Source organism: Scomber japonicus, chromosome 19, assembly GCF_027409825.1.
Source record: "Scomber japonicus isolate fScoJap1 chromosome 19, fScoJap1.pri, whole genome shotgun sequence".
In the NCBI taxonomy this organism is placed as follows: Eukaryota; Metazoa; Chordata; class Actinopteri; order Scombriformes; family Scombridae; genus Scomber; species Scomber japonicus.
In genome coordinates, this window is record NC_070596.1 from 29,512,500 (window position 1) to 29,520,610 (window position 8,111).

General features: G+C 34.0%; 1 long non-coding RNA gene across 1 annotated transcript; it reads right to left on the bottom strand.

The window, feature by feature from the left end:
- Positions 1–6,607: 6,607 nt before the first annotated feature.
- Positions 6,608–7,803, bottom strand: LOC128380179 (uncharacterized). The gene is made up of 2 exons (XR_008323472.1): positions 7,371–7,803; positions 6,608–6,976 (listed from the first exon to the last, which is right to left on the bottom strand). It is a non-coding gene; the product is annotated as an uncharacterized LOC128380179 (long non-coding RNA).
- Positions 7,804–8,111: the final 308 nt, after the last annotated feature.

Below are 8,111 nucleotides of genomic sequence, written 5' to 3' on the forward strand. Positions count from 1 at the left end.
ATACATAAATGGACTTAAGTATTTCTATTTAGCTGAATTTATGACTTTTAATGAACTTTACTGCTTTTATACTTTTATTTTGTATGATGTTTTATGTCTTTTATATTGATGCTTTTATTTTGTAGTACTGTGAGATTTAAAATAATGCCAATATAACCTAAAAAAATATCAGTGCATATCTGACAACATGCATGCTGATATTTATATATCTGTGATAGAACAATATCGGCTTAAAAATATCTTATACAGAATATATATTACATTGTGGTTATCAAACACTTATGACAAAGGAAGCTGTCATATTTTACAGTTTAATTATAAATATTAGTGTATAAAATGACATTAAAGCACAGAAACAGTCAATTTTAATAAAGAAAAAGGATCAAATACATATAAAAATATACATAAATGGACTTAAAGCAGAATTTATGACTTTTAATTAACTTTACTGGTTTTATGCTCTTATTTTGTAGGATGTTTTATGTCTTTTATATTCATGCTTTTATTTTGTAGCACTATGAGATTTCTATTTAAATGTAAAGTACATTACAAATAAAATGCATAATCATAATTATTATTATTATTATTATAAAATAATGCCAATACAATGTAAAAACGTATCTGATAACATGCTGATCTTTATATATCTGTTATAGACCAACATCGGCCAGTGATATCAGCTGACTGATATATCGGTCTGCTTCTAGTTCAGTGACAGAAAATTAATCTGCAACTTTTTTGATCATTGAATAATTATTTACAGAAGTTAAAACAGATTTTTAAGCAAAAAAATCTAAATATTTGAGACTTTAGTTCCTCAGATGTGAAGATTTGAAGCTTTTTTTCATCATATCTGAGAATAAACTGAATATATTTGAGTTTTCTGAATGAAGAGCTGGAGGGAAATAAAACAAGTAATTATTCATTATTCTTTATATTTTACAGCTAAAACTATTAATCAGGATAATAAATGTTTGATAAGATAATAAAAAGTTTAACTAAAATTAAACTTTCTCCTCCAATAAAGAGCTGTAGTTAATATATAACCTATAAATCCTATAAATATGATAAAACTACACCAACAGTGAATAAAGTGATTAAATGAGTTCATTAAAGATCCAGTCACACATTTATTTAAGATATAAAAATACTTTGCTTTGAATAAAACATTTTGTCTAATGTGATAAAAAAAAAAAGCTTAAAATATTTTAAAATGACACGTCGGCTCTTTTTCCTTCATTAAAAACTCAGAAACTATAAATCTATGAATCTATGAATCTATGAATCTATGAATATGCAAATGAGCCTTATTAAGTTTTCAATGAGCCAAAAATAAAGTTTCATCCTTTTTGATACACATTGTTCTGATTCTGTGTGTAAAATACCTTTAATCTGAAAATCTTCTTCCGGTAAAGACATCAAACAGACTGTCACTGATTAAATAAACTCATATTTCCTTTTATATGATTAATTATTGATTTATTAAAAGCTCAGACAAGACAGTAGATTATCTAATTTATATCATTTTTTTTTAGTTAATCTATCAAAAATCAAGATATTGGAAATGTTAATAAGAAAAAAAGTCAAATAATTACAAAATAAAAGAAGACCTTAAAAGTTCTGCCTATAGAAATAATAATATTCTGCTTCATAAAGAGACTTTTTATGCTTTAAAGTGATTTTTGTTAATGAAAGTTTTAAACATTTCTGCTAAAAAACTCACATTGTATGTTTTTTCTTCTTCTCTGTGCAGAATTATGTATGTGTGCATTTTATTTTGAAAGTTTTCTCTTTTCTTTTGAGTGATTTTTAAAAAATAAAAGTTTAAATATTTGCTGCTTTAAAGTCTCCCCACTTGTTCTGCTCTCTGTGCAGAATGATGTATGAGTGTGCATTTTATTTTGAAAGTTTTCTCTGCGCTCACTTTTACATCTCAGTTTTTAACGCGTAATATTTGTGACGTCACAGCTAGTTCAGAGCTAATCACGGTCCAGTATTCAATTTAAGACAAGGATGTAGAAACCTGAAACACTGAGGACAGATTTTCTCTCTATCTATCTCTCTATCCATCCATCCATCCATCTCTCTCTCTCTCTCTCTCTCTCTCTCTCTCTCTCTCTCTATCTATCTATCTCATTTTCATATTAAGCAACTTTTACTTCTAAATATAAGTAGTTTTGCCTCCTAATCCATTTAATTAACTGATTGGCATTCTTTTATAATGATAACAATAATAATAATAATGAAAATTATACATTTTATTTGTGATGTACTTTACATTTAAATACAAATCTCACAGTGCTACAAAATAAAAGCATCAATATAAAAAACATAAAACATCCTACAAAATAAGAGCATAAAAGCAGTAAAGTTAATTAAAAGTCATAAATTCAGCTAAAAAGAAACGATTTAAGTCCATTTAAGTATATTTTTATATATATTTGATCCTTTTTCTTTATTAAAATTTAGTTTTACCTCCTAATTCATTTAAAAACTGATTAATAATTCATCTATTACTCTTTTTTTTTCTTAGAGAAATTGATTAAATGTCCCTTCAAAGTTTCCATAATAAAACTGAAGTCTACTAATCTCTTCTCTAAAAACCCCAAAAACACATATTTAGTGTTTTTATGCTTTAAAAACATCTGAAACTAAGAATCAATCATCAAAAATGTGAATTCTCTGTTGAATCGATGAATTAATGAATGTGAATTTAAACCTGTTTCTACATAAAAGAACACTTTACTGTTTATAATCTGGATTCTAGTGTTTAATAATCTTCATTTCTTTACATGACAGTGAAGAAAAATCCTCCAAACATTAAATAAACTTTCTTATTATTAGATTATATGAAGCAGTGAGAAGCAGCAGGCGCGTGCAGCAGATGTGAGATCAGCTGATTGGAGATTAAAACTTTATAATCAAATGATCATATCTGCTGTCACCGGAAGTTATAAATGGATCTAATTTGTCCTCCAGTGTCACTTTTTATCAATGAGTTGCTTTTCTTATTTATCTTTATCAGTGTGGGAACATTCCTGCCCCCCCCCCCCCCCACCACCACCACCACCCTTAAACCCAGCTGCTGCTCTGCTGGAGACAAACACTCTGTCTGCTATCTTTTAGTAAAATCTCTAAAAAAAAAAAGGAAATTATAAAAAAAGAAATGAAACACAAACCTTTTTTAGATCCTGATAATAAAAGAAACATGAAATCCACTTTGCTCCTCGCGGGTTAAACTTCTCCGGAGAGGAAAAAAAAAAGAAATCCTGCAAAACTCCGAAACAAGCAACTGCTGAAGACGCTTCTCTCTCTCGCTCTCTCTCTCTCTGTCTCTCTCTCGCACGCGCTCTCTCTCTCTCTCTCTCTCTGTCTCTCTCTCTTTATCTTTATCTATCTCTCTCTCTCTCTTTCTCTCTGCTGCTGCTGCTGCTCGGACCTCTTCCTCCTCTCAGCACTGGATGCAAGTTCAAATCCACTTTGCACGCGCTATTATCCTGCAGACATTAGGAAGAGGAGGGGCGCGCGCATGTCCGAACAGCCCCCCCCCCCTCCCCAAATAATACACCGCCCAGTGAGGAGGAGGAGAGGAGGAGGAGGAGAGGAGAGGAGGAGAGGAGGAGGAGGAGGAGGAGGAGGAGAGACTGAAGAGGAGAGAGGAGGAGGAGAGGGAGGTGAAAGAAGAGAAAGAAAAGTGAAAGAAAAAAAAAAGGGGAGATATTAAAGGTGCATTAAACTGATTCTTCTTCCTTTTACTGAAGTTTTGAGGTACTAGTACTTTACTGTAGTACAGTTTGAGGTACTAGTACTTTACTGCAGTACAGTTTGAGGTACTAGTACTTTACTGTAGTACAGTTTGAGGTACTAGTACTTTACTGTAGTACAGTTTGAGGTACTTGTAGTACAGTTTGAGGTACTAGTACTTTACTGTAGTACAGTTTGAGGTACTAGTACTTTACTGTAGTACAGTTTGAGGTACTTGTAGTACAGTTTGAGGTACTTGTACTTTACTGTAGTACAGTTTGAGGTACTTGTAGTACAGTTTGAGGTACTTGTACTTTACTGTAGTAAAGTTTGAGGTACTTGTACTTTACTGTAGTACAGTTTGAGGTACTTGTAGTACAGTTTGAGGTACTTGTACTTTACTGTAGTACAGTTTGAGGTACTTGTAGTACAGTTTGAGGTACTTGTACTTTACTGTAGTACAGTTTGAGGTACTTGTACTTTACTGTAGTACAGTTTGAGGTACTTGTAGTACAGTTTGAGGTACTTGTACTTTACTGTAGTAAAGTTTGAGGTACTTGTACTTTACTGTAGTACAGTTTGAGGTACTTGTAGTACAGTTTGAGGTACTTGTACTTTACTGTAGTACAGTTTGAGGTACTTGTAGTACAGTTTGAGGTACTTGTACTTTACTGTAGTACAGTTTGAGGTACTTGTACTTTACTGTAGTACAGTTTGAGGTACTTGTAGTACAGTTTGAGGTACTTGTACTTTACTGTAGTAAAGTTTGAGGTACTTGTACTTTACTGTAGTACAGTTTGAGGTACTTGTAGTACAGTTTGAGGTACTTGTACTTTACTGTAGTAAAGTTTGAGGTACTTGTACTTTTACTGTAGTACAGTTTGAGGTACTTGTAGTACAGTTTGAGGTACTTGTACTTTACTGTAGTACAGTTTGAGGTACTTGTAGTACAGTTTGAGGTACTTGTACTTTACTGTAGTACAGTTTAGGTACTTGTAGTACAGTTTGAGGTACTTGTACTTTACTGTAGTAAAGTTTGAGGTACTTGTAGTACAGGTTGAGGTACTAGTACTTTACTGTAGTACAGTTTGAGGTACTTGTACTTTACTGTAGTACAGTTTGAGGTACTTGTAGTACAGTTTGAGGTACTTGTACTTCACTGTAGTACAGTTTGAGGTACTTGTACTTTACTGTAGTAAAGTTGAGGTACTTGTAGTACAGTTTGAGGTACTTGTACTTCACTGTAGTACAGTTTGAGGTACTTGTAGTACAGTTTGAGGTACTTGTACTTTACTGTAGTAAAGTTTGAGGTACTTGTAGTACAGTTTGAGGTACTTGTACTTCACTGTAGTACAGTTAGAGGTACTTGTAGTACAGTTTGAGGTACTTGTACTTTACTGTAGTACAGTTTGAGGTACTTGTAGTACAGTTTGAGGTACTTGTACTTTACTGTAGTAAAGTTTGAGGTACTTGTAGTACAGTTTGAGGTACTTGTACTTCACTGTAGTACAGTTAGAGGTACTAGTACTTTACTGTAGTACAGTTAGAGGTACTAGTACTTTACTGTAGTACAGTTTGAAGTACTAGTACTTTACTGTAGTACAGTTTGAGGTACTTGTACTTCACTGTAGTACAGTTTCAGGTACTAGTACTTTACTGTAGTACAGTTAGAGGTACTTGTACTTTACTGTAGTAAAGTTTGAGGTACTTGTAGTACAGTTTGAGGTACTTGTACTTTACTGTAGTACAGTTTGAGGTACTTGTAGTACAGTTTGAGGTACTTGTACTTTACTGTAGTACAGTTTTAGGTACTTGTAGTACAGTTGAGGTACTTGTACTTTACTGTAGTAAAGTTTGAGGTACTTGTAGTACAGTTTGAGGTACTAGTACTTTACTGTAGTACAGTTTGAGGTACTTGTACTTTACTGTAGTACAGTTTGAGGTACTTGTAGTACAGTTTGAGGTACTTGTACTTCACTGTAGTACAGTTTGAGGTACTTGTACTTTACTGTAGTAAAGTTTGAGGTACTTGTAGTACAGTTTGAGGTACTTGTACTTCACTGTAGTACAGTTTGAGGTACTTGTAGTACAGTTTGAGGTACTTGTACTTTACTGTAGTACAGTTAGAGGTACTTGTAGTACAGTTTGAGGTACTTGTACTTTACTGTAGTACAGTTTGAGGTACTTGTAGTACAGTTTGAGGTACTTGTACTTTACTGTAGTAAAGTTTGAGGTACTTGTAGTACAGTTTGAGGTACTTATACTTCACTGTAGTACAGTTTGAGGTACTAGTACTTTACTATAGTACAGTTAGAGGTACTAGTACTTTACTGCAGTACAGTTGAGGTATTTGTACTTTACTGTAGTACAGTTTGAGGTACTAGTACTTTACTGTAGTACAGTTTGAAGTACTTGTACTTTACTGCAGTACAGTTAGAGGTACTAGTACTTTACTGTAGTACAGTTTGAAGTACTAGTACTCGTCCTTCTTCTCTCTCAGATATTAGATTTATTTCTCTCCGTCGTCGTTCATCTCTGGGAGTCGAGCGTCGTTTGGGTTTTAAATGCCGATGACGTCATCGTGGGATCTGAGACGTTGCCGAGGGGATTTTCTTCTTAATTATTCAACATTTCATCTCCTAGAAATCTTTTAAAACCACAAAGAAATGTTTTATAAAATTGTTTCGCATGTTTTCTGCATTCTGGGTCAAAGTCATTAAACTGATCCACTAACGAGTCTGGAATACAGAGCAGAGAGTCAAACTCATCTCATTCAATACTGCGGAAGGGAGGAAGGAAGGAAGGAAGGAAGGAAGGAAGGAAGGAAACGAAGGAGTAGAAGGAAGAGTTTATACATAACTGCTCACATTTAAACTTTTTTTTATTGGGACAAATATTAAAAAGTACAAAAAGTTTGTAAACATGTAAAAATCACAATTCATCATCATCATCATCATCTTCATCTTCATCATCTTCATCATCATCATCATCATCATCAGTAGTTCATGAAGTATTTAAAAACAGCAGGAAGTGTTTAAAAATATATTTTATACGACGAATAAAACGACAGACGGGCGAAAAATGACAGAAAACTGTTCTAATGGTCAACGAGGAGGTTCTAAGGTTCCTTTAGTTGGTTCTAGCTTTCCTTAAGGGTTCTCTAAGGTTCCTTAAGTTGGTTCTAGCTTTCCTTAAGGGTGCTCTGGATGTTCCTTTAGTTGGTTCTAGCTTTCTCTAATGTTCTTTACTGCAGTACAGTAAAGAACATTAGAGAACATTTAGATGGTTCAAGCATTCCTAAAGGGTTCTCTAATGTTCCTTTAGTTGGTTCTAGCTTTCCTTAAGGGTTCTTTAATGTTGCTTTAGATGGTTCTAACCTTCCTTTAAGGTTCTCTAATGTTCCTTTAGTTGGTTCGAGCTTTCCTTAAGGGTTCTCCTAATGTTCTTTAGTTGGTTCTAACCTTCCTTTAAGGTTCTCTAATGTTCCTTTAATTGGTTCTAGCTTTCCATAAGGTTATCTGATGTTCCTTTAGATGGTTCTAGCTTTCCTTAGGGTTCTCTAATGTTCCTTTAGATGGTTCTAGCTTTCCTTAAGGTTCTCTGATGTTCTTAGTTGGTTCTAGCACCCTTAAGGGTTCTCTGATGTTCCTTTAGTTGGTTCAAGTGGTCCTAATGGAAGGTCAAGAGTTCCTTTCGGGCTTTTCACTTGGTTCTACGGTTCTAAGTTTGTTCTAAGTTCTTTTAAGTCAGTAAAATGGGCTCATATTAGATTTTAGTGTTCTGCTGGGTGGTCCAGGCCTTTTCTAAAGGGGTCAATGGGTCTCCTAAGTGTTCCACGTGTGTTTTAGGGTTCTTTGTGATGCTATAAAATGTTTTATAGGTGGTTCAAATGGTTGTTTTAGAGGTTCTAGATACCTTTATGTGGTTCTAGGGGTTCTTTGGGTGGTTTTAGTGATCCTCTAGAGTTCCTTTGGGAGGTTTCAGGGTTACTTGAGGTGGTTCCAGCGATCTCTTAGGATCTTTAGGTGGTTCTAAAATCCTTTTGAATGTTCTAGGGATTCCTTTATGGTAGTTTAGTGCTACTTTTGGATGCTTTAGTGTTCAAACGTGTGTGTTCTAGTGATGTAAAAGGGATTCAGGTGATTCTAGGGTCGTTTGGAAGAATCTGGGGTTTTGAGTTGTTCTAGTGAGTCTAAAAGAGATTTTAGAATTCCTGAAGGAGGTTCTAGAGGCTAAATCATCATTATTGGGTTTCTTTAGGGAGTTCTAGTGATGTTTCAGAGGGTTTCTTGGGTTCCTATGGATAGTTTCATTAGGCCAACAGGCAGTTATAGAGTTCCTTTAGGTGGCTCTAGTGATCCTTTATG